General features: G+C 42.8%; 1 long non-coding RNA gene across 1 annotated transcript in view; it reads left to right on the forward strand.

Moving 5' to 3' along the window:
- Positions 1 to 2,898: 2,898 nt before the first annotated feature.
- LOC149462270 (uncharacterized) overlaps positions 2,899 to 27,917 on the forward strand; it is a 62,134-nt gene continuing 37,115 nt past the window's right edge. The window contains exon 1 of the long non-coding RNA XR_016312685.1: positions 2,899 to 2,991. This is a non-coding gene — a long non-coding RNA (uncharacterized LOC149462270). The remainder of the gene's footprint in view (positions 2,992 to 27,917) is intronic.

The following is a 27,917-nucleotide window of genomic DNA, read 5'->3' on the forward strand; positions in this document are numbered from 1 at the left end:
TTTAACTTAGATTTTAATTTTGGACATGATTTGACAGTTCAGTCATATGAAAACCTTGGCCTAAAGCCGGGGGTAAGCTTAACTAATACCCATTTTACAGTTTTAATAACACTTTCTTTTAATGAGAAAATTCTTTCTTTGATTTTTCAGTCATACACTAGTGTTAAAATGTTTACATCGTATTTAGCTGTGCCAATTTCCCCTCATACAAAGGCCCACTATGTCCTTGTCATATTTAGCTTAATATCCCCACCAAAACATACAGCAGAGGTGCTGTACTGACATCCTGTTAGGCTAGGAAATAAGTGTCTGTCTGTGCCCATGGGGAAGCTTCACTGCAGTTTGGATAAATATCCTGGAGCTCCAGTTTCAGCTTTCAAAACTTGATTCAGAAAGCCTTGTTGTATTGTGAGAATAGGCAGAAACTGTCATCGCCTTGTCTTGACTTCATACTTTTAACAGTTGTACTAGACAAAATTGTCTTCATGGGCTTAGCAGCCCTGATTATAAATTGGTTGTTAAGTAATTTATTTTCTAAAGCTGATTGTAGATATAGAAGAGTGTTCAGACTAATGTACATGTCAAAGGGAAAGTAGCTGGACATTCCTGGCTCAAATCTTATTCCAACTATGTAGTGTAGACGTTACTATTGTAACACTAACCTCTTAGGAGTCTCTAAGTTTTGGGTCCCCCTATAGCCCTGCATAACCAGGCAACATGCATTTTCTTTAACACTTGCACACTGGAGACAGTAAACAGACCTTGAGCTTGTTTTGTTTAGTTTTATTAATGGGTTGAACTTGGCTGGGTTTGAGAGATGTATGGGATGCCCAAGAAACTGTGAATATGAGGACAAATCTCCTTAGCAACTATGTAAAAGTCCATAGACAAACAGGCTCTCATTGAAGAGCTCTCCAGCCCTTCTGGTGTACCTCCTCAGACCTCAGAAGAATCGTCCTCTTCAGCCGCCTACATGAGAGAATACGTGAGCAAGGGGACCAAGAAACTGCCACTGTAGTAGAGCAGCACCAGACGAGGAGCTAGTTGGGTTTGCCACCTGACTGCCCTCTCCCCTTATCTGGCCCAGGAGGTGCAGGATTACTCACTCAGTCCTCTCCTGTAAGCATATGGGTTGGTGGCTGCCTTCAAGCCTCACGCTGGGCTGGCTCCTTCCCTTCTTCCTGGGCTGTCCTCTCTCAGGGGACGGTTGAGGCTAAGTGTTCCTCCTTCCAAGATCCTGCCTGCAGGTGGGCCCCTCCCTTGATCCCCTCCTAGGTTCCACATTCCAGCCTTCTCACATCATCTTCCACCCGACACTGACCACCTCCTGATCAGGCTCACCAATGCTTAAGGATTGTCCTGACCCCATGCCAAGCCTCCTGCTTCAGTATTGGTCAGAGTATGCAGATTAGCCCCTCCTCAACCCCACCCAGTGCCTTCTAGAAACTTCTCAATCTTCTGGAGCAGGAGGAGGTATCAGGGAACTGACCTGAAGTGCCCTTAGCCCTGACCTAAATTTACCTGGCTGACTCATCCCAGGGTGACTCATACCAGGCTGCTATCCAGCCTCTAACTAAAAACCTAGCTAGCTCTCCCTGGCTACCTAGAATGGCGCTACACTATCATACAATTTTGTGAAATCTAAAGGAAATCATACAGGAATTGTACAATCATATTGTAAGGTACATGGGCAGCTTTACTGTGTCTCTTTGAAAGAGAAGTTAAGCCAAACTAGTAAGTAGGAGTACACATCATTCAGCCAGTAGTGTTAATCCAAATTAGAACTGCACCACCCTGTGCACTGGCCAGGGACTAACTTGATATGAAACCATCAGCATCCTCTCAAAAAAAGGCAATGAACTCGTCTGCTTGGTAAAACATGTGCCATTTATCTAACACTGCAATATGAATAATACCTAATACCCTAACCCCTAAAAACACATGAAAATCCCCATATAGTTCATCAAGGAGTCCTCTGAAACAGAAATACCAGTTAAAGATGATGTATTAACCTACAAGCACATGCAAATAAATAAAGATTTCATAATTGTATGTAGCCCCTGGTCTACAGCCATTGTCGGGGAAAAAAGGAGCCATGGTTGGTTGATTGTTTCGCCCTCTGTTTTGTGTAGTACCAACTATGCCATTTTGTGGACAGAGCTCAGCATGTCCATGCACTAGGGGTACCTTTGCCAGATGCATGCTCACCAATGCCTGGGAACTCAGTTCATATGACAATCTAACATTAAGGCAGTCTCCCAACTCAGAGATTTGCTGACATCGCAAGTAGTTTAATGTTTTATTTCTCTCTACCAAGAGCTGTTCCATTGCTCTACTCCCAGTGTGTTACATGTGTTACATTCGGGCAAAACCACACCACTCCACCAGTCAGCGTACCTCCACTACCTCACTTCCAGTAATGGAATGAAACCCCACTAGATGCAAGCGTGGGTCTCATGGCTGCCCTCTGTTAACTTCTTCTGTTCCATACCTATTGGTCAGGATAGAGCTCTCCATAAAGCTGGTCTGGTCCTGGTTGCTATGGGAGATGGATCGCTAGGGAGGGAAGCCAACTGGCACCCCCTCACTACCAGAGGATATCCTAATTTGCCAGGTACCACAACTAGGCTGGTTGTCTGTGACTTGACTTGGATGTCATTAGCAATGACCTTTTTCTTCAAGTGCAGCTTACTTGTACTGTAGTACCGTTTACTTCATACAACTTAGTGCTGTTAAAGGCCCAGGTTCTTTGTATACACCCGTGGTGGCGAACATATGACACACCTGTACTGCCCTGCAGCCGAGCATTGGGTCCCGCGCATGAGCGGTCGCGTCGTCGGCTGATGATGTCACGAGCCGCGACTACCTCCCTAGCCACTCCTCAGAGCTTTCAGTATGCCTTCAGCCATTCAGCCAGCACAGTCACCCATCAGTGGATCTGCTACATCACCTAGCTGCCGCAAACAAGAATGCCGATTTGCTGCACTGGATGTGAGTTTTTATACATATTTAACTGAGACTGACATTCTTTTATTGTTGTGCTGCCATTTAAATCTGCAGCATTAGGAACATTGCCTCTCTGTGCCCATTGCCAGTGGAACATTGCCTGTCTGTGCTGGTGTCCAGTGGAACATTGCCCTTCTGTGCTGGTGGTCAGTGGAACATTGCCCCTCTGTGATGGTGGTCAGTGGAACATTATAAACCAGCGCAAAACACAAGTGTTACAATAATAAGTGAATATAAAATTATTATTTTATAAATAATTTTTTAAAATAATTTTTAAAGTCCAGTGATAAATATAAGTGACCACAAACCCGTGACATATAAAAACTAAAAAATAATTTTTTTTTTAAAATTATTTCATAAATCAAAAGTCCAGTGATCCCCAAGAAAACTTTCTAAAAAATAAACTTCAGTGCTTCAAATAATTCTTCCACCATCCACCAGTGCCAAAACCAACATAAACCGCACTCACTAGATAATGGTGAGTAAAACACCTTTCAGGATTATTTAGGGCTCCTGGACCCCCTTTGAGGACTCCTCTATTTTCCACCTCAGATCTATGGGTATTTCTCCACTCGTCTCCTTGCCAAATCACCAAGTTCCAAAAAGGAGAAAAAGAATTTCATAGGATAAAAACCAGCATTTATTTAAGGACATCAATCGAATTTTCAAACAGCAAAACGAATTTCCACAGCTCCTAGGAACTCACAGCCTTGTATACAGCAGGATGACAGCCTCCATAAAGAACAACCTTCCTCCACTAGTCAAAATGGCCGCCTGGAACGCATCCCTCGGCGTGCGTTCCACTCACCGGAAATGACGTCGGACGTTCGGGAGACCAACCGGACATACGTCAACGCGTTTCGCCCCACCCACAGGGCGTTCTCAAGAGGTCTGGAGGTCTGAAGTTTATTTTTTAGAAAGTTTTCTTGGGGATCACTGGACTTTTGATTTATGAAATAATTTTAAAATTTTTTTTTATTTTTTAGTTTTTATATGTCACGGGTTTGTGGTCACTTATATTTATCACTGGACTTTAAAAATTATTTAAAAAAATTATTTATAAAATAATAATTTTATATTCATTTATTATTGTAACACTTGTGTTTTGCGCTGGTTTATACTGAGAAAATTTGTTTTGGTTTATATACCTATGCACAGCAGCATTTCACTTAAAATTGTTTGTTAGTAGATTGGTCCTGGGCGCTGTGTTTTTTCGATTTAAAGTCAGTGGAACATTGTCCTTCTGTGCTGGTGGTCAGCAAATTCAAAAGGAACTCCAGCTGTGAATGCATGATGTTAATGTACGAGTTGTTTTTTCTAAACTAAAACCTCACTATTCAGATTTAATAGCAGTATTGGCACTTTGTGATAAATAAGTTGGTTTTGGGTTGCAGTTTGGGCACTCGGGCTCCAAAAGGTTTGCCTTCACTGGTATACACCATCCCAATTATGCACACTTTTAGGGATATCTTCAGACCAGTCTTAGGAAAAGGTTAATGGTCTTTACTCTTCTTCTTTAGTGCAAACATGATACAGAGTAAATTACGAACAGTTCCTTACATCTCTGACTAACTATAAATCTGCCCAGGTATACCTTGCAATCACCTTAGAGTCTATGTATAGTGGCGAGTCTGTAATCGGAGACCCATGACTGGTGGCATTCCAGGAGACTCTTAATCTTCCCTGGTAGTTGTGATCAGCTGCAGCACAGATATTAGCCTCCCAACGTCCAGTTACAGCAGTTCCACAAGCAACTCTCTAGGAGGCTCCATTTGCGGCTCCCGGGTCTCAGCCTTCCACCAATTTATACCACATGTGGTCCGACTGAAATCCAAAAAGCCTAGAAAACTGGTGCACAAGAGTTAACCCTTACCCAAACCAGCTTAGGTTTCAACCTGTTTACATGCTGCTCTGTATGGCAGCATGGCAGCAGAGACTGTGCTACTATCACTGATGCTGCCCTGCACTTTTTCTCCACCTCTTAAGCTGTCCAGTGCAGAAGCTGCTGTGGGAAGATGTAGGGAAAGGACACAGATCAGTGTTGGGCTGTGAAGTGGCAGAGAGTCAGAGGGAGGACCCGCCCACAACCAGGAGAACACTGGGCAAGGAGACATGGAATGCTGTGCATCCTGGGACAACCAGAGCCTTCTGGAAAGAACTGGCACTAGTGGGGGATGTAGCACCCATGCAGAACGAGCCTGTGTGTCATATTGGCAAAGGAACTACATATTCCAGTATGACTGGGGCTCTGTTGTGAGGAAAAGGAAGGACTGTTCCAGGACTGGAGCAGAGGTGTTCAGTGCATTGGGGGAGACATACTATGTAGCAGGCTGTTACACAGTTACGCAGTTACACAGAGAGGCAGAGTATAACACATCTCCTGGTATGTGAGAATGCTACCGTGGCTGACTGGTGAAGTCAGCTGATTATTGGGGAAAACAGCACTGTCACTGACTGGTTTCCGCCTGATCATTTGGAAGAATGCCACTTGTATTGACTGGTGCTGCTGCACGATCGTTGGAGAGAACACTGCTACCGCTGACTTCTCTAAACCACGGAACAACTAAGGGTCTCCAGTTTTCACCCCAGGAGTTGGTAAGAGGCCACTAGCCAAACCCTACTGCACCCTAGGGACAGTAGTATTGTTTGCTTGAGACATCTTTCCAGCAGGTACCTATACCAGGATTCAGAGCAACTTTATCTGAGCACTCCAACACCAAGTTTGGGTCCCAACATACTGGCCAGTAGGGAAAAGGTTTGGTAAAGACTGCCAAACTATTATTTTAGCATATCCTAACCTAATCCGTGTAAGCAATATAAAATACCTTTATTTATTGATGGCAATACAATCAGCTATCAAAATGATAATTACTATTGGTCAGTTAAATAATCCCTCCATTAGTGTGTTATACTTTTTATATGTTAATTCTGGTAAACGAATGATAATACAGTCCCCACTGGTGCTAAATACATACATTTGTGGTTGATTCAAGAAGATTACATATATTACATGTGAACATCAGTGCTAGAACATCTTTAAATAATATATCACTAGTTAAGGTAAGGAGAAAAACAAAGAGCTACTGCCAGATGGCTGCGAAAGTAATCCGAAATACAGAGAGAGAATTTTGCAGTTTGCTCTACGTTATTGCTACTTCTGTGTGATTTTTAGGGGTTCAGCTTTTATTTTTATACTTAAGGTAAACTCAAATGAACCTGTACTTTGCCCAGAGCAATGGTTCCCCTAATTACTTCCCCCTCCCCTACACATACTGTTCATAATCACCTTCCCTTGGCTCCCCTGTATGAACCAAGAGAAGAAGTCTTGTGGCGCAAGCTTAAACAGGGCTAAGAACTCTCCCCCAGAAAGTGTATTTGGTGATTGATCCCCCCTCCTTGTGAGAGCAAGGAAAGTTCTGAAGGTGAATAAAGCAAGCAAAAAGAAGATGAATATATTCAGTGAAGGGGGGCAAGCATTTAGGTGAAATCAGGGGCATTGCTATGGTTATGTAAGTCCTTGGGCACCCTGGGACACACCTGTGGCAAATGATGAGCATTAAAACATTGTGGATTTTATTTGGAGTGGCATAGTTGGTAAACAGAACCTGAGTCTACTTATTGTAACCACTGCACACGTATGCCACAGTCCAAAAATCCTAGAAATATGTCATAAATACAGTGCAAAAAGTAAAAGTAATAGTTTTACAGACACAGATCAAAAGATTATTATCTTTTTTAATTAAACTCGTCAAATACATATGTGTTTCTGCACACAGAATACAATCATAGAATTTTAACAGAATGGGTAATCATCTAAATTAAATATTATTATTATTATTATATATACAGTTAGGTCCATATATATTTGGACACAGGCACAATTTTAGCTTTTTTCAGGTATTTACCAAAACATATTCAAGCTTTAGTTATATCATACATATGGCCTGAAAGTGCACACTCAGGTTTAATTTGAGGGTATGTACATCCAAATTGGAGGAAGGATTTAGGACGGGGCAGACTGACCATATGGAAACTCGGGCACTGCCCGAAGGCCCGGGGTCAGTAGGGGGCCCCATGAGATACCCCTGGTACCTTTTTCATAGGCTTTTTTGAGTTTGGGCAAGGACACAGGGGCCCCATGATCCCCTATTGGCCGGGGGCCCCATGAGTTGTCAGTCCGCATCTGGTATAGGAATTACAGCTCTTAAGAGCTACCCCCCCTTTTTCAAGGGACCAAAAGTAATTGGGCAATTGAATATAATCATAAATAAAATGTTCATTTTTAATATTTTGTTGAGAATCCTTTACTGGCAATGACTGCCTGAAGTCTGGAACCCAGGGACATTACCAAAGACTGGGTTTCCTCCTTTCTGATGCTTTGCTAGGCTGTAACTGCAGCTGGCTTCAGTTGTTCTTTGTGGGTCTTTCTGCCTTTAGTTTTGCCTTCAGCAAGTGAAATGCATGCTCAATTGGGTTCAGATCAGGCCATTGCAGAATATTCCGCTTGTTTTCTTTCAAAAGCTCCTGAGTTGCTTTTGCAGTGTGTTTTGGATCATTCTCCATCTGTACTGTGAAGCTCCATCCAATCAACTTTGCTGCATTTGGCTGAATCTGGGCTGATAGTATATCTCTAAATACTGCAGAATTCATCCGACTGCTTCTTTCTTCTATCACATCATCAATAAAACCAATGACCCAGTGCCCATGCCATCACACTGCCTCCACCATGTTTTACAGATGACCTTGTGTGCTTTGGATCATGAGCTGTTCCAAGCCTTCTCCACACTTTTTCCTTTCCGTCATTCTGGTACAGATTAATCTTAACCACTTACAGACCGGACACTTTTACCCACTTCCTGACCAGGGCAATTTTCAGCTTTCAGCGCTATCACACTTTGAATGACAATTGCGCGGCCATGCAACACTGTACCCAAATGAATTTTTTACCATTTTTTTGAGACAGATAAAGCTTTATTTTGGTGGTATTTATTCACCGCTGGGATTTTTATTTTTTTTGCTATGTAATTGAAAAAATCCAAAAATTTAGAAAAAAAGTGTTTTTTTAATAAAATTTTGCACATAAATAATATTTCATCATAAATCTTTGCCAAAATTTATTCCGTTATCTTTTTAGTAAAAAAAAAATCCAAATTAGTTTATAACCAAAAATGATAATTTTTAAACTTTTTTTACATTTTTATTTTATTTTTTTATATTATTATTTTTTATTTTTATTTTTTACATACTGTCACCCTAGCAGTACCCTAGTTGTGAATAGCCTTGTACCATGTGACCTCTGTGATCATTCACAGATTTCACACGTAGTAAGCAATGATGTCACAAGTGACATCTTGCTTACTACTTTGCATGTGATCACTGATTGGCCAATCAGTGATCACATGATCGGGACCTCGTACAGAGGTCCCGTCCGACGATCGGTGTTTCACTGTGTCCGGAGGACACAGCGGGCACCGGATCGTCGTGCTGCATGCTCCGAGGGAGCGCGCACAAGCAGGGTGTGGGGAGGCCGTTTATAAACGGCCACCCGACCCTGCACTGCCACCGTCCGGCCGTTTATATGCAACGGCCGGTCGGGAAGTGGTTAAAGAACCAGCAAACACAAATGCTCCTGCGCTTGGGGATGGACTCGATGCAGGCTACAACCACATTAGGAATGTCCTGGAACATGCACACCTTGCTGCCCTCAAATGGACCGGGGAAATCCAAATATACTGAATGAGGAAAGACAAAACAGAGGGCGCACAGGCCTAGTGCATTACCATAAAAAATGTTTAATAAAAAATAAAGTATGTGTTGTACTCATAAACGACAATATAGTCAAGGCACATCATAAAGAACAGCTGGGTCAACACCGCGCTGAGTAACAGTCCGCAATAGGGAGTTTAGACATCCAAAAGACTGACGCGTTTCGAGGACTTGCCTCTTCCTCAGAGCCACATGTGAGCTCTTAAAGTGTTACTAAACCCAGGACCCTGCATTCACTATAACTGGTCTCCCACAGTACACACAACATGGACATGCAATTATTTTAGTAACTATAAACTGCTAAATACCTTTTCTCATTAGCAGTTAGAGCAATCTTGTGACTTCTATCAGTGTCCAGCCCACCACTAGCTAAAGCTTGTAGGAGGAGTTTTCATTCTGCTCTAGGAGAATAGAAATCCCCTGACCTCTGTCTGGACAGTGCTGATTGGCCCTGCGCTGATTGCATGCATCTCTTCCAAGAAGAAAAAAAAAAAACCTCTCTAGCAATACACACCAAACTGAGCATGTGAATGGCCATGGTTCAGTGTGGTCACTTGAAAAAGGGGAGCAACAGAGAAGAAAGAATCAAACGGCCTTTTTACACAATTCAGAGGATTGATCCCCTATGTTCCACAGTGAGTATAACAAGCATACAAACTGATTCTACTGTTGTGGGTTTAGTAACACTGAGGCTACGTTCACACTAGCCTTGTGTGCAGGCGGCAGAGAGGCGTTTGGGAGGCGTTTTTACCGCTTCCCAAACGCCTCTGCCAATTCTGCACATTACAGCACATGGTGCTGTTCTAACGGGAGCGTTTGCGTCGCGTCGCGGCAAAACGGACGCCTCTGGTCGAGTCAGGAGGCTTTGAAGCCTCCTATTCTCGTCTATGGTGCCGCTCCGCAAACGCCCGGCCGGCGTTTGCGGTGCGGTTGCGGGGCGTTTGCGGAGCGGTAACACCACTCAAACTGCATTATAGGTGTTTGTGGGGCGTTATTAACGCTCGGCAAACGCCTAGCAACCGCCGCTAAACCGCGCATGCGGCGTTTGTGGAGCGTTTGCCGAGCGTTAAAAAACGCTCCGCAAACGCCGGACCAACGCTTGCCAAACGCTATAGGGGCGTTTGGCAAGCGTTAGCAAAACAGCCAAGTGTGAACGAGCCCTTAAACCATCACAGTGCCACAGGTTCAACAGCAGGAAGTGGGCTGGGCATCCCTGCACAGTTCTACAGGATCCAGCTGCCTGCACAACATGTGACATATTTCTGTAGCTAGTTGCTGGCTTTATCATTATGCCAGTCAAGGACATTTATAGATGACACTATGGTTAATCCTTTTCCCCCCTAGTGCCCAGTACCAGGTCTTTTACATCACTTCCTGTTAGCAGAGTGGATCAAGTTTTTCTAACAGCAGAGGATCCTGGGACCTGTAGTAATTTTGCCAATACATACTGAATTCTGAGTGCTGATTGAACTACAACTACCAGACAGCTGGGCAACCACAAGGTTGCTGGGAGAACAGATATATTCAGAGCAGGATTCAGAGCTGAACACAGGGGGACTGCTGTTCTCCTCCAGAGACAGATTGCGGTCTACTAGTGCAGGGCTCTGCATACCAGTTCAGCACAGCAGTGATGCCAATCACCACTCCCGGATCACATCAGCTTCTTTGCATCCAGACTATCACTCTCCAGTCTTCACCCAGTCATCTCTGCTTACCGCACTGACAGGCTATCAGGTGGTAACTCTGCACTTCTCTGCAAACAGCCAAGAGCCTGTCCAATACTCTGTTCCTATGAGACCATGCTATTCATGGGAGTGGTGAGTGGGTGGATGCCCAGCTTCTCTTGACAACACTCTAGAGACACTGCATGCAGACACCTTTACACCTCAGTACCAAGAAATCTTTGCTTTGAGCATATACCACAGCCTATCTGTTGTCTTCATTGAATTACCATTACGCACTACTGTATATGGTCCCCACCATTGCCAGCAGAAGACAATGGTTACTATCACACCAGGAACTTTAAACATTTCAGGACTTAAGTTGCTATTTTTAGATAAAGGGACCTTTTTGCATTTAAGCCATTGTTATTCAAATTAGGGTGTCTATATATATATATATATATGTAATCCCTTGCATTCCCTATTGTGATGCTAGCGGCTCAGAGGGAGCTGATAAGTCAACAAGCCTTTTCATTCCTCTTCCTGCTGCAGGTGTTGCATTTACATAGTTACAGTATAACATACCATTTGTGACCTTATAATCTGTTAGCCCTTGCTATTTGTTTATTTTTATTTTATCAGTATTTTGCTTTTATGCGTTAACTGGGGATGTACCTCCTAAATCTTCATTCTGTGGTCTATTCTTTTGAAGGAGCCGAATATAGAGGTGAGTTTCTTGCATCACTATTTCAAACTGTAGAAATATGTCTAAACCCAGAGGGGTTTATTTACTAAAGCTGGAGAGTCCAAAATCAGACTCCCTTCTGCATAGAAACCAATCAGCTTCTAACCTCAGCTTGTTCAATGAAGCTTTGGCAATGAAACCTGGAAGCTGATTGGTTTCTATGCAGAAGGGAGTCTGATTTTGGACTCTCCAGCTTTAGTAAATAAACCCCAGAGTGTCAGAGGTGTCGGGAGGCTTGCAAGGTCAGGGCAACCACTGGGGACAAGCATTATCAAGTGGCCCCTGCAGGAGTAGAGCTACATTTCATTACAGGTAAATTAGGCAACTAAAGCTATAGGGAAGAGTGATTTTTTTTGTTGAACTTCAGGAATAAAGATGTATATACTTACCTGTTTTCAGCCCCCTCCAGTCTGGTTATGTGATCCCCTGTGTCAGCCAGTTGCGGCTACAGGGGAGAAGAGAGAGCATTCTGGAAATTAATCAACCAATCACCACAATAGTGTAATGTGTAAGTGCTTCCAGTTCATCCTGATCCTTAAACACCAGGACATCTCAATGGAAACAGGATTTTTTTTTTTGCCTGTGTCCACAATAAAAAAAGCCCATTTCTTAACCCATTAAGGGGGAAAAACAACGGCAAAAGAAAACTGATAGTGTTCCATGGTTTATTCTAAGAGACTTACTGTGACATAAATGTACAGATTTGAGTAGCTGAGATGTGATCAGTAGCCATATGTTACCGTAAATTTAGTTTCATTCCTTGTTATTAAAGATGTATTCAGTCATATATTCAGTCATAGGTATTCAGAGACATGTGCTCACCTATTAGCATCTGAAAAGACAGAGCAGCTTCCTCAGGCTTGAAGTGACACCTAAGTGCCAATAAGATTTGTCATCTGTATATATAATCAGACTTTGCCACCTTCCTGAAGTTTAAAAGAGGAACACCAGACGTTTTGGCTGCAAGAGACCAGGGGGGCTCCGATCTGTCTGGGGAGCTTTAAAGTATATACACAGATCAAAGGAGTATGTTTCATCTCTCATGAAAGCTAAAATATTAGTTGCAGAGAGATGAAAATACTTCCTTCTGATTGGACACTATAGGCTACATCTGCATGTAAAAACGGTATTTGTGGCCTATGTAGAATGCCAGAAAAATGCAGGAAATGGTTATGTGGCGCCGGACTGCAACAGCTGAACAGTGATTGGTACTATCACGATCGGACTGATGCGCTGGTGTCGGAAATTTAATCCCTGACTTGGTGATTCAAGCCGTTCCTGGTCCAATCAACTTTGGGCAGTTCAGCACCCAGAACGTCCTGTGGGCTGGTACGGGAACACCCCCCAGGGTTGATTGGCCAAGGACTCATGTCCAGCCAATGTCCATATTCCCATAAATTGAGGACCCTGAGGTATGGACGGTGTGATTCATATGGATCCCGTCCCATTGACTGGTGGATCGTGGACTTTCCCTGACTTGCTCCAGTCGCAGGATAACTCTTGGTAAAAGTTTTATTTCTGTCTTTTATTCCCTTTTATTTTATAGTGAATAGTCAGTTGTGTGTCTTCTTGTATTTTTTGTATCTTATGTAACTTGTTTTATACTTTGTACATATTTTATGCACTGCCCACTTTCGGGATATTAAATCATAAAATTAATAAGTGACTTCTGGGTATTTAATCACGGGCTCATATCTCCGGAGAGATTAGATTGTATTGTATTTTAGTGTCTTGTCTTTATATGCTTGGTCAAGCTCGTTGCCAATCTGTATGCAATTGCACTGCGTGTTGGCAGATTGCGTGCAGATTGTAAAGGTAACAGATCTGCCAGACGGAGATCTGTGTGTGTGTGGTGTCCCAACAGACCGTTCTGTGGATAAACTGTTGGGTGGTGGCAAGCTACCGTTTGTGGTGTGTCTGGTGTGGGGGTGTGTGGACAGTGGAAGAGTGATTAACACTGGGGTTCTAGCTTGTAAGATAGCTGGAGGGATCCTAGAAGGGTGTGTCGATCGCTAGGCCACTCCTCAACCCTAGTTAGTGCACCAGATTGTATGTAAGATTGTATCTACCCGTGCGTGTGGTCAGCTAGCTGGATTGGAGTCTCCCTCCAGTGGTGGCCAGAGGTAGTGCGGGCTGTGAAAGTATATCATGGCCGGTCTTATATACTTATATATATTCAGATTAAGGCCCCCTTATTCCCTCTTACCCCAAGTCACGGCCGCATGTGCATGCCTCGGTTAGCTAGTCGCTGTGGGCGTGGCATGTGGGTGGATCCGTGACACTTACCATAACCATAGACCCACAAAGTTCTCTGTGGCAAACAAGTACAGTACTAAGTTGAGAGTGTCATATGCAGAAACTAGTGATCAATGCCACATTCCAGGAATGTTTCACCCTATAAATGGGAATACTTCAAAGGGAGACAGCAGGGTCACACCCGAGGGTGTACCACAGCCCTAAACCTGTAAAGCACTCTGCAGCTAATAAACCACTACACTAGGGGGTTTATTTACTAAAGTTCGAGAGTGCAACATCAGGCTTACTTCTTCATAGAAACCAATCAGCTTCCAGGTTTTATTGTCAAAGCTTATTTGAACAAGCTGATGTTAGAAGCTGATTGGTTTCTATTCTGAAGTGAGTCTGATTTTGCATTCTCCAGCTTTAGTAAATAAACCCCTAGGTGTCTGGGAAGTGCCAAAAGTAGATCCCAGTGCCTGAGGTTCATATTACAAGCAAGCCCTGCCATCTTTGGTACAATGGGTTGCAGATACTGTATGGCCTCCCAGGTGGCAATGAGGATTAGCCAATCAGGATAGTTGTGAAAGAGCTCAGCCTAGCAATGGAGTTATGACTACACGATTGAAGCAGCATATCTTGTTAAAAAAAATGAAAATGTCTGGTAAAAATGGTTAACCTTCTCTCCAAAGAGAAAAGATGTACATCCTCCTAGGACATTTGCATAAAACTGAAGCATCGTGGGAGTAGAAGGCATTATTCCTGGTTGTCAAATTCCTCCAGAAGGCATCAGTGTAACTTAGTTGCCTCCAATTTACTTCTGATCCTGTGTCCCTTAATGAATGCTATAGAAACATTCAGAATACTGAAAGCTGCACAAATATGGAGATTAAAGGAAAGCCGGGAGGATGCACTAAAGCACATATCCACTTTATTGTATAGAAAAGCAGCTTAAAAATACCATATGTATGGTATGCCAGTGGGGGAAAAAAGGTTCACACATATTATGCAAACCTTGGTGGGTTGTGATTAAGAGCTGAGGTTAGTGTGATGCACGTGACCCTTTTTATCCCTCACTGGCATACAGTATGATGTTTTTAAGCTGCTGTTCTATACAATGAAGTGGATATGTGCTTTAGTATGGCCTCCCGGACTTACCATTGAGCTACAGCACACGTGTGCGAACTGGGCCAACACACACGCTGAAGGATTGTGGAGTGTGGGAGTGGTGAGCTACCTGAAGCAGCGCTACCTTCTCTTGCACAAATATGTACTCTTCACAGCAATTTCTCTGTGACTTAATCAGGATAACGTGGCTGCATAGCATAGTTTCTTTAAAACTCCATGATTAAGCTCAAAATCACTATTTCAGTAAAACAGCATCCCCCACAGTTACGTCTAAGGCAGCTCTGGTAACATAGGTGAACATCCGGAGAAGTCCAAGGCCCAAGGACAAAGCATCACCTCACTGGAACTGGAGTACTCTGGTAGCATTCTGGGAGGTGCTCCCCACAGTAACTGGGCCTTTTGGAACACCTGCATGCAATTAGGCTCTGGCCCTGCTGCCCGTATATCCATATGCCAGTTTTGACAGATCACTTGCCTAGCCAACTCTGCCCCATCCGGTGTGGTCTTTCTGAGCTGCTGATGGAGGTAAGCAGAGAAGCTTATTATCCCTGGGCATGTAAAGGAACCCAGGGGGTTGTGGGAAAAGAAAGTAAAGGGATCTGAGCCTGCACCTGAACATGGTAAGTAAATATTTTGATTGAGCTTACTTTACAGAAGAACATTATTAAAATGTGTCCCAACATCTTTTGGGGGAACTGCTGATTGTAAAGTGGTAGAAGGTCCTGTGTGTTCAACACATTCCAACTCTCCGGAATCACACTTCACAAAAGCATATTGCATGCGGTATTGAGGTGCCTGGACACATTTTTCCTTAATATCGCATGCAATCCTGAAACTATCAATTCACTATACCGTTTTGCAGTATTTACTGCAAAACACTCGGTAAATACCACATGAATAGGCTTTAAATGCAGTTCACAGAAGGAAATAAATAATTAAATGCATGCAGTAATTATGTAGTGGTCCAGGCATGTGGTATTTAAGGAATGTAGATGTATAATAGGCAATTATGAGTAGTTTCTGCCTTTTTGGATCAGTTCTCTCAACAGTAATGCATAGAAACCTAAATATGATAATCACTGGGGTTGATTTACTGAAGGAAAAACTTTGTTTTTTAGTTGCGTAGAGCGGAGGTGGATTAGAACACCTTTCAGGTTTTTATTGCTGTCTGTGCCCCCCATTAGAAAAATAGAGGGGACATCTTCCAATAGGGACAAAGATCGCAAAAAAAACAAAAAAATCCTGACAGGGGTTATAACCCTCCCTTATTCTATCCAAAATGAAAAAAAAAGTTTTGCTTATAGTTCTAGTTCAAGGCAAATAGACGGCGCAATTTGCAAGTTGCTTCAGAGCTTAGTACATGAGGTAAAGCTTCACTTTACAAAGAATACCCAATCACATCCAAGGTAAAAAAAACATTTTTGCTTGCACGTGATTGGATGATGAAAGTCAGCAGAGCTCCCCCTCATTTACTAAGCTCTGGAACAACTATACTTGCAAATTGCTCACTCTATGTGTCTTTAGTAAATCCACCCCATTACATGTAGTAAAATATATTTATTTTCTCCTGTCATTTCGCTAGATTTTTAGAGACTTTTTTTGTGAATACGCAAGAATATACATAATTTTCTGCAAAAAAAACCCAATCATTCCAAACATAATATAATGTGCATGCATATCACAATGGTCTAATTCCTTGTTTGAACATACTGTAGTTTATTTTTTCACAATTATTTTTAGAGGTATGTTCCCACTGACATGTTCCCACCAGGGACAGACTGACCATTTGGAAACTTGGGCACTGCCCGAGGGCCCGGGGTCAGTAGGGGGCCCCATGAGATGCCCCAGTACCCTTTTCATAGGCTTTTTTGAGTTTGGGCAAGGACATAGGGGCCTCATGATCCCCTATTGCCCAGGGGGTCAGTAGGGGGCCCCATGAGATGCCCCTGGTACCTTTTTCATAGGCTTTTTTGAGTTTGGGCAAGGACACAGGGACCCCATGATCCCCTATTGCCCGGGGGCCCCATGAGTTGTCAGTCCGCCCCTCGTTCCCACAGACACTTTTTAGCTATCTCTAAGGGGGGAATTCCTTCCAATGACCCTAAGTGTAAGGAACATTCTTCCCATTGACCATCACACTAATGTATCAGGAGTTGTAGATATAGTCATTTTTAGCAGGGGTTTCCTGAGACTGAGAGTTTGTCTGTTTTGAAAAGGTTGAGAAAGGCTGCTTGAAAGTGTAACTAAAGACAAAACTTTTTCATTAATGGATAGAGTAATGGAAGGTTATATTCCCTGTCAGTTTTTTTCAATTTGTTGATATTACTTTTCAGGGGACAACCCAAAATGTGGGATTTTCTGTTCATTTCACTTTCAATGATTATGGTAAACAGGACAAATAGAGAGAGGGAATCTCCCTAATGAGGACAGACAACAGTAAAAACCTAAGGCCCCTTTCACACTGATGGACTGATCAGGTCTGCCTGTCAGTTTTTCAGGTGGACACAACTGGACCATCCATAGCTCTTTATGGAGCAGTGGATGTCAGTGGACATGTGTCAGTGGTGATCTGCTCCCTCTGCATAGTGGAGCAGAAACGGACCTGTCCTATCCACCGGCTCAGTGGTGATCAGCGGAGTTCCTTTGACTTTATTCTATTTTTATTTATTACAGGTACTTATGTAGCACTGTCAATTTACACAGCATTTATTTTATACATTTATATTCACATAAGTGCCTAACCCTCAAGGAATTTACAATCTAAGGCCCCTAACTCACATTCATAGACATACTAGGGCCAATTTAGACAGGAGCCAGTTAACCAACCAGCATATATTTGGCGTGTGGGAGGAAACCAGAATACCTGGAGAAATCCCACACAGGCACAGGGAAACATTCAAACTCCAGGTAAGTAGTGCCGTGGTTGGGAATCAAGTCAACAACCGTAGTGCTGCCAGATGGAAGTGCTAACCATTTAACCACTGTGCTGCCCTAATCACCTTTTTTTTCTTTTGTATTAATACATATGCTGCAGGGATCACACTGACTTAGTGAGTTGGTATATTTCTACGGTTTAAACCATTTTACCTCTTTATTAGCAATAAAAACTGACAAAAAAACTCTAACTCTTCTCCACTGTATCCATCTCACTGGATATTGCAAAAGATAAAATACCGCAGAGTTTTATGAGATAAATACAGCATATTTCTGAAAAATACCACATGCAGTATTTTAGAAGGGTTTTTGAGTGAATGCCAAAAAAAAGTTTTGTAAAATGCTGAGCGGTATATTACCACATTTCTTTAAGTTAATGGAGCCCACTGTCAGGTGGAGTGGTCACCTGCTTAAAGGTGCTGTATAGTCCCAGCTTTGATGTTGTAGTACAAAAAGGGCTCTGAACATGGAGACATGCATAGCTATACTGAACACCAATGCTGTGGAGGAAATGTTAGAATCCCACCCAACACCAATAATAGGGAGAACTTTCAGAATGCCCTCAAACACCAGTGCTCCAATGCTCCAATTTAAACTCTAGATGGCACTTTTGATTATCTTGACTTGTTGACTTCAGATACATTATTAAATGTAGAACAATAGAAGAACCCAACATACAACAATGGTATCTAAGTTCTCATTGTTGTAGAAGATAGCTTGTGTGTGTAGTTGTTACCAATGCATTTGTTTGGGAAGTCCACTCAAACATTCAAAAGTAACCTGATTTCTGTTTCTAAGACAAATGAACAACCAGATCCTTTCATGTAAGTCTGAGAAAAAAAATCATAAAACAAACATATATTTATATCAAATGCAACACATTCCGTCCTTGATTTTCTTTCTGACTCCACACAGAAAATCACTTTATTACTAACAAACTCATACTAAATATTCATTCACTTTGAATGAAACCCCTCCCCTATTTCTGCCACTGAGAAGGTGTTTCAATCTTTAACAAAAGTTTTTTATAAAATGTCCGTTATAAACAAGTCCAGGCTGGTAACACATCAAAGGCCTCCACAGCTCTTGCAGTCTTCCATCATTCTGTTCATCATGAAGCCACTTTCTCTGGTCTTCCTATTGATCAAATTGGAGACAGCCTGCGGAGTGGAAAACAAAGCGGATTATCTGTTCCTTCTAACAATACATACACAGTAGACCCTGACCTTTCAGCTACAATCTCTACTCTAACTGGCTTCTTGCCTGGCACTCTGACCAACACTTTGCCACCTGTCTGTATCCACTTCTGATCCACCTCAAGAACATTGATAGGGAGGAGTGGAAATATACTGATATTTCCCAGAGGATCATTACTGTTTATTTTGGAAGGTTAGATGTTATACAGTGCCCCTCGCCCCTCTTAATCGACCTGGTGGTGTACGTTTGGAATGGCCATTGTCGAACTTCTCCACACAGTTTACAGTTCCCTATTACAGTCTTTATCATGTCAAGTCAGGTGCGTCAACATGCCCCACTTTTATGGTGGGGGAGTGAACTTCCTTCCAGATGTAATACCAGACTTCCTTGCCTCCCCACACCACCTTTCCATGAATCATCCATTCATTGGACTTCCACGTGGGCATCCAGGTTGTCAGTTCTTTAAAGACTGCCCAGCTGTCAGTGTAGATAGTGACATTGGACGAAGGATCCTCCTGTAGAGTTTCTATAGCTTTCAACTCTGCATACTGACTGGACTCTACAATTCAGGTCTCCTGCAGGTCTGTGTCTGTACTCGGGTTGTAGGATGCTGTTGTTCATTGACGCCAAGACAAGGTGACTATGGCTGAACCATACCAACTCTTTTGTGTCTTCGACAGAGACTCAAAAGGTGGAGCTCCTTAAATGGGGGATGACTGCAGCACAGGAATTTCTTCTGGTTGGGTGTTGGTAAAAGTGACAAACCCTGTCAACTGTTTTGAAATGTCTCTGACATCCCCAGCTGCAATAACCCCTCTTTCTTGAAGGTACCAATTCCATTTCATCAGTGTCTGGTCTAAGCTACAGTTGCCTTAGTGGTCAGTCCGTTATCTATCACCCATCCTGCTTTTGGCAATGCAGTATGGATGGTTACTGGGCCCTTTCCTGTAATGGTCTTTAATGTTGAAGTGCTGTGTAGGCCCCAGATACTTCTCCAGCGGTGTGTATCTCTTCTGTGCCCCTGTCAGTTGCTTGTACCAAAATCTAATGGGTATTGCTCTCTGTCCTTTCTTTTCATTTGGCTGCCACCGACTCCAGGATATGGTACCATCCTGCTCCACTACATCCAGCTGATATTTATTGTCTCACAGGTCCAAATCCCCGATGCTGCTAAATGGCTTCTTTAGCAGCAAGGAGTACAGTCTGCTGCTCTGAACCCCATGAAAACTTTTTCCTGGTAACCTTGTATATAGGCCTTAGGATCAGTCTAAAATGTGGGATGAATGAACTCCAGAATCCCACAACTTCAATGAACTTCTGTGCCTCCTTTTTGGTAGTGGGGGGCGACAGTGCCTGGATAGTTTGCACAACTGTCTCTGGAATTCTCTTCTGTGGCACAATCCACATAATTCCCATGAATTTCACCTCTGTGGCATGTCCTTGAACTTTGTCTCTGTTGATAGTCCATCCTCTCTTTTCTATGTGCTGTATCAGCAGGTGCTGTGCTTCAGTTGCATCTTTTTTTTGTCCCAGAGATCATGACATAATTGACGTAGTGAAACACAGCGACTTTCAGATTCAGGGTACTTAAATCTTGGGCAATCAGTTCATGACAAATCATTGGAGAATGAAGGTAGCCTTGCAGAAGGACAGTAAAAGTGTACTGGCGGCCATCCCACACAAAGGCAAACTGGTCCTGACACTCTAGGGTCTATGAATATTGAGAAAAAAAGCATTAGCTAGGTCTATCACAGCATGATTTTTTTCTTGCCTCTTTAGTAATTTTCTCAGTGATGGAGATCATATCATGTACAGCTGACTTCAATGGAGGTGCCACTTTGTTTAGACCGCTGTAATCCCCAGTCATTCTTTATGTCCCTCCAGTTTCTGTACAGGGAACACCAGAGCCGAGAAAGCACTTACAGGAGGTCTAAGGATCCCTACTCTCCACAGTTCTCGAATAGTTTCCTCAATTTCTTTGTGGCCTCCAGGAAGTCTGTACTGCTTGAGACAGACTGGCTTCTCTGGTGGAAGAAGGTAGACAGGGGTCCATGTGGCATGATCTCTGACCACAACCCTCACCGCCCTAACCAGATACTCTTTATCAGGATTCCCAAATGTGGATATAACCCATTCAGTCTGAATTGACTGACCTTGAAGTACATCTATCCCAAGAATAATTTTGGGAAAATATGATACCAAAACATATGTCCAAAATCCTGGCCCCTGGTCCTGGAATGGACAATTTCATCCGTGTCCTAACTGATTATGTGGTTTGCCGTCCCAAACCTTCTACATGAGTTACTTCTTCTTTGTGAAGGGAAGTATTTCCTTGTAAAAGTGTAACTTTAGCTCCAGTATCAACTAAAGCCATCACATGTGTAGGAGAAGATGACTTGTCCTCACTGCTATCACAAGAGACCCACTTTCCCTTCATAAAGGACAAGAAACCTCCAAGCCCCCCTTTCTGAGTCTCTCTAACTCCTCCCCAGGATAAAGGGATTTGGGTTCATGTGCAGTTTTGGGGCTAACAGGAGTGGTCTGTTCTGTTTTCTCTAACTCTAGGCTGATGTTATCTTCACTAGGAGTAGTGACCCTAACTCTGTTTTCCCCAATAACTCTTTCCACCTCTTCAGCAATTCTGCAGTAGAAATCTATTTAAACTTTAGGTACTCTTGCCTTTAATAGGTCCACCCACATTTGTTTCCTAGAGAAAACTAGCATGGTTTTCTCTTCACCTCCTGTCTTCTATACCACATTCCCTTTCTTCTCTGTTTATTTCTGCTTGTTTTCTTCATGCCTGGCCTTGTCCTTATCTAATGCCCTAACAGGTTTTCTTTTAGTCCTCTCTAGCTCCCCTAACTGGCTTGAAAGGGTAGTGGCTTCATGAATCTTGCTGTTTATTCCCAGGCCTCCCACAAAGGACAATAAAGGAGCCCTAAGATTAAGTGGCTCAGACTTCATCAGCTTAGAGCGCAGAGCATACATAAAGGGTTCCATATCTGGACCCATCCATTCTGGAAACGTATTTAATCCGGTTATATAACCCATCTCACATAACCTGGAAATAACTTCTCCTATTGTTCTCCATGAGTAGGTCACTAGGACTAATGTATACTGAGACTATCCCATCTCTCACAAGGTCTAACAGTGAAAAAATCACAGTAAACTCTCAGGATTTTTGCATGGCCTGACGCAATTGTGGATCATGGGTTAATACTCCCATAGCCACTGCTTCCTTGCCTGACAATATAACACTGCCTGCCCCTTCATCCCACAAACATAGGAGCCAACTCAATAGGGGTTCCCCAGACCTCTGTTTATTCTGTTTTGCCAGCTCATGGAGTTCAGTTTGTGTAAACTCCCTTACTTCTTTAAATTCCACATCTCTGGGTAGTGCACCTCCCCATCTGCCATATCCTCTCATGTATTATGACTACAAGTATTTATTATACCCACCAATGTCAGGGTATTCATTACTTCCACTATGCTGGGGCATTTTTTATTCCAACTGATGAAAGGGCACTTATTACTTACTGACACGCAGGCATTTATCACTGATACGAATGCAGGGGCACTTATTACTTCGAGCTACAACTGATGCCAGGGCATTTATTATTCCAACTGATGACAGAGCCATTTATTACCCCCACTGAACACTGCTGCTGGGGCATTTAGTACTCATTTTATTCACTGGTCCATGCACATTTATTATTCTTGCTGACCATGGATGCCAGAGCATTTTGTACTCTCACTCACTTCTGGAACAGAGGCATTTATTTGCTCTTCTGGCCAAAGTCTGGCCCTTAGTTGCATAAATAGTCTGATTGAAAAAAGACACATCTACTTCAACCAATAAAAAAGGAAAAAAAAACATTAAAAATAAAAAAATAATTGTATACAAACCTTTATACACAATCTTATACCTACAGTTCATCCAGAGGAAGGAAAAAAAAAACAGCAAAGAATGAACCAATTTGCTCCAGCAGGGGAGAAATTCCTTCCTGATTCTCCCAATCAATCAGATATTCCCTGGATCAACTTTACCTAGAAATGTTAGTATCCAGTTACATTTACCAAAGAATTCAGGCCTTCTTTAAAACAATCTACTGAGTTGGCCAGAACCAGTTCTTGAGGGAGTCATCCCACATTTTCACATCTCTTACTGTGAAAAAACCTTTTCTGTATTTGGAGATTAAATGTTTTTTCCTACAGACGTAAAGAGTGCCCCCCTTGTCCTCTCTGATGACTTTAAAGTGAATAACTGTACAGTACACCAAGATCCCTATGTGGACCACCTATGTATTTATACATGTTGATTATTTTCCCCCTTAATCTCCTCTTCTCAAGAGCGAATACATTAATTTCCTCTAATCTTTCCTCATAGCTGAGCTTCTCCATGCCTCTTATCAGTTTGGTTGCATTTTCTGCACTTTTTCCAGTTCCCCGATATCCTTTTTGTGAATTGGTAGCCAAAACTGAACTACATTGTCCAGATGAGATCTTACTAATGTTTGTACAGGGCTAAAATGATATCTCTCTCTGGAGTATATACCTCTCTTAACCTCCCTGGCAGTCTGATTATGTCAGTATTTCTGTGCTCAAAGTGGTACATTGTTTTCAATGGAAATATGTTGTTTTTTTATTGTAGGCCTGTAATTCTTAGGAATAACTCACTGAAATCTGTCCGAACAAGAGTCTAGTAAACATCCCGGGTATAATAAAATTTGAAACCTACCTTAAAAATGGGCAGTGTCAGTCAGCAGGGCAGTGGATGGTGTCAGTAGGGCAGAGGTTGCTGTCAGTCAGTGGAGCACTGGATAGTGTTAGTAGAGCAGTAGACAGTGTCAGTAGGGCAGAGGTTAGAGTGAGTAGGGCAGTGGATGGCTCAGTAGAGCAGTGGATGGTGTCAGTCAGCAGGGCAGTGCATGGTGCCAGTAGGGCAGAGGTTGCTGTCAGTCAGTAGAGCAGTGGATGGTGTCAGTAGAGCAGTGGACAGTGTTAATAGGGCAGAGGTTGGTGTTAGTAGGACAGTGGATGGTGTCAGTAGAGCAGTGGACAGTGTCAATAGGGCAGAGGTTGGTGTTAGTAGGACAGTGGATGGTGTCAGTAGTTTTTATTTTTACATTATATCTTTTAATATTTTCACAATTTCTTCAGGAGCCCTGCTGGCAGGGGAGCACTAGGGGGATGGGCCAGGCAGCAGAAAAAAGGAGGAACAAGGATGGGAAGGGCAGCGGGGAAGGCGTTTACTATAACCAATCCCCTTGATTTTCCTCCTGCAGCAGCTTTATGCTGGTGGGAGGGCGGGGAGGAGATGCTAGCTGCTAGCTTTCAGCTGCTCCAGGAGGACAATAAAGGGGATCGTTGGAAGACAGGTAGTTTACAAATCTGAATTTCCAGCAAGTGGCTGTGGATCAGGGTTTTTCTGCCCCCCAGCTACCCTGGTGCCCTGAGGCGACTGCCTAAACAGCCGTATGCTGGAGGCTAGCAAAAGGCTACTTAAGCAGCTGCCTTAGGGCACAGGAGGGGGGGAGGGGGCAGAAAAATCCTTATCCCCAGCCACTTGCTGGGAATTCAGTTTTAAAATACCTGTCCATGGTTGGGAAGCTGGGGAGAGGACACTGTTGGTGGGGGGGGGGGCTAGAGGTCACTGCTATGGGGTAAAGAGGGGGAAGAGGACACTACTGGGGGGGAGATGATGTGCAGAGGATAGTGCTATAGGGGAAAGGGGGGGCAGAGGACACTACTGGGGGTGATGTGCAGGGTGGTAGAGGACACTGCTATGGGGGTGGCCCTGCACATAGCAGTGTCCTCTGCACAACACCCCCCCCCCCGTAGTGTCCTCTGCCCCCCTTTTCCCCCAGCGTTCTCCGCTGCTGCTGACATCATCAGTGCACAGCAGACAGCAAAAGGCAGCATGGCTCAGGACGGAGGATGGGAAGAGGAGCTGGCCAAATTAACTTTTCATATTAACCAGCTGGTAATTGGTTGCTAGGACGGTTCATTTTCCAGCTCCTCCTCCCATCCTCTGTCCTGAGCTGTGCTGCCTTCTGCTCTCCACTGAGCACTGAGGATGTCAACAGCAGCGGAGGAGGCTGGGGGAAAGGGGGTAGGACCTGTATGCGGTCTACCTGTCACTTGCCCGCGGTCAACAGATAGACCGCCGTATGTATAATACATTCATATTCTAAGCTCTAAGTGCATAACTTTACATTTATCAGCACTGAACCTCATTTGCCACATAGTTGCTCAACTGGCAAATGAGGTTCAACGTTGATAAATGTTAAGTTCTGAACTTGGGGACTAAGAATATGTATGCATCATACATAGTCTGAAGGACAGTAACCCAGTCTTTTATTTTAAAGTTTGGGTTCCTAAGATGACAATGACAATGCAGGCATTCCCCAACTCCTCTTGGGAGGAATCAAGAAAGGTCTGCATACCTGGGTGTGTAAGTGTGGGCTCTAGAGTTACCTTTAGGGAATGGGGCAATGGGAACATTACTAGAGAAATCAGTCTGACAGAGGCACCAGATCGGAATGTTTTTGACCCCTTCTAACAACTGAAAACATAAGCAGATGTGTCCAAATATGGCCATTAAGCATACTTCGGGAAAAAAAGGAAAACTGCTATTTTGTGTATCCAGAATGCTATCATATGTGGCAAAAAATTATGTACAGCATTACAAAGAACTGGTCTTGCAAAAAAAGACATTCCACTAATACTTGTATGAAATCAGTGTAAAGGTACATCCTGGCCAGACACTGCTCCAATATATTCTTTAAAAAAACACTGCTAAAACGCTACAAAGAATACAAAAAATTAAGTTGTAGTTACAGCATAATCGTAAAGTGTTACTAAACCCACAACAGTAAAATCAGTCTGTATATGCAGTAAAGCATGCTTGTTATACTCACTGTGGAAACTAAGGGCTTAATCCTCTGCATTGTGTAAAAAAGGCCGTTTGATCCTGTTTTCTCTGCCCCTCCTCTTGTTCAAATGTCCACCTGATAAGACAAACTGAACCTGTAGCCACATGCACATGCTCAGTTTAGTGTGTATTGCTAGATAGGTTTTTTGTTTTTTTTTGGGAGAGTGCATGTGATCAGCACAGGGCCAATCAGCACTGCCCAGACAGAGGTCAAGGGTTTTGCATCCTCCTACAGCAGAAAGAAAACTCTTCCTACAAGCTTTAACCAGTGCTCTGCTGAAGTCACAAGACTGCTCTAGCTGCTGATTAGAAAAGGTATTTAGCTGTTTATATTTTCTAAAATAATTGCATTTCAATGTTTTGAGTACAGTGGGAGACCAGATATAGTGAATGCAGGGTTCTGGGTTTAGTAACAATTTAAGCATAAACATCTATGCTTGTAAATCTTATAGCTATTGCTAGCAAATCCTAGCAGAGCTTATATATAAAGCATGTTTAACAGATGGAGATTGTTAATGTACAAGTGGTTTGTCAATGTGTTGTGAACTGTTGAAAACCTTAAAAGAAGACACATGGAAAGGATGTCTTTTTGATAGATGGTAAACTACGTTAAGCAAGAGTGGCATAAAACAAGTGCCAGTCATATAACAGGACCTTTGAACAGAGCATCATTAACTAATGTTGTCAGTGGCCTATTGATATCAGGAGACAGAATATCAACTGCAAAAGGCTGTAAATCTGACATAATGAAGTGAAGTTCAGCTCATCAGAGCATTTAAGAATGCAAAGCCTTCAAAGTAAAGATGAGTGTTTTAATGTGCTGGTGATCTAGGCTTCAATAAAAAAAAGTACTGTATATCTGTTCTTCATCAGGGACTTTGCAAAAAAGTTTGGGTTTTAATCACAAGATTCCCAAACTGCAACACCGTAGGTTCGCTAAATGTGGTCTTAAAGGATAAGTTTACCTTTTGGACAGAAATAATAAATGCACGTTTTTTTTGCAGGTAAAAAAATGTGCATATATCATTTTTGTCCAAAGAAGCCTGGAAAGCATTGCACCAGCGATCAGTAGATCACTGATGCCATGCAGGTCTCCTGCAGACCTGTCAGAATATCTGCTTGCTGTACAGGGATGTATGAGCAAGCAGATATTCTCACAGGAAAAATGACTGAACTACCACGGTGCTCCACAGCCATGGTAGTTCATTGAAAACTACAAGCCCACCGCCACTAAGGCTGTCAGGACATGCAGTTCATTCATTCACGCAAGTTCGTTAATGAATGACGTGTCTGTGTGGGCAGAGCCCCACATGGCCACGCTGTTTTCAAATCTGACAGATAGTACGGGGAAACTTCTCCCCATACTATCTGTCATAGGGGGGGGGGGGGGCGCGGGCATCGCTGCAGTATTGGGAAAATGTTACATGTTCCACCCTAAAAAACGGGTGGAACATGTAAAATGTTCCCAAAGGTGAACTTATCCTTTAAATCCAAAAGCAAACATTTATTATATTGCAGCTTAATAATTCTTTGATGTGGTGACTGCATTAGTTTTCTTTTGTAGGCTTTCTTTATTTTTTTAATCTTATCTTTTCTTTCTTGTTTTTTTTTTTCAAACAAGCTGTCCTGTAGACAGATGTAGCAATTAGGGGGTTGAGACAAATTATGTAGAACCTTTATAGCAAAAGGAAAAAAATATTGCTGTAACTGCTTATAAAGTGTTAGCTGGAGTTTGGCTTCAATTTGTTTAGTGTATTTAAATCTGCTAGTCCATCTAACACTACCCTCCCCTCAGACTGACAATGCTGCTGTCCGAAGGTGCCCCCTGTTATCCTTCAAACAGAGTGGAGGCACTCTAATACAGGAGGTGTGTTGCTGGTCAGAGGAAAATAGCCCAAAGAAAGAAAACAAATGCAGCCACATCTAATAATTTGTAAGCTGCAATATATTACATATTTGGTATTGGCTTTTATAGTTATGGACTTCATGTTTATTTTTATTACAAAAATAGTTTATAATATAGTAAAATATATAAAATGCTACTTTTCTCATTTTGGACATTAGGGATGGGTTAAAACCTCTATCAGATTTTATTGCTGGCTGCATCTACACTGTGCAACCATTGTTACAGGATGAAGAGTAGAGGGGAAATCTTACAATTGAAGCACCTGTTTTATTGGCAACTGTCAAAATAGAATTTAACTTTTGGTGAGATTTCCACTTACTTCTTGTTGCGTCCCTGGGGGCAGGAATTACGGGAACATCTTTCTCTTCATTCTCCTCTCCTCTCCCTTCTGTCTCTGCTCTCTTT

This window comes from Staurois parvus, unplaced genomic scaffold, assembly GCF_062004578.1.
Source record: "Staurois parvus isolate SC_StPar_1 unplaced genomic scaffold, SC_StPar_1.0 ptg000178l, whole genome shotgun sequence".
Taxonomy (NCBI): Eukaryota; Metazoa; Chordata; class Amphibia; order Anura; family Ranidae; genus Staurois; species Staurois parvus.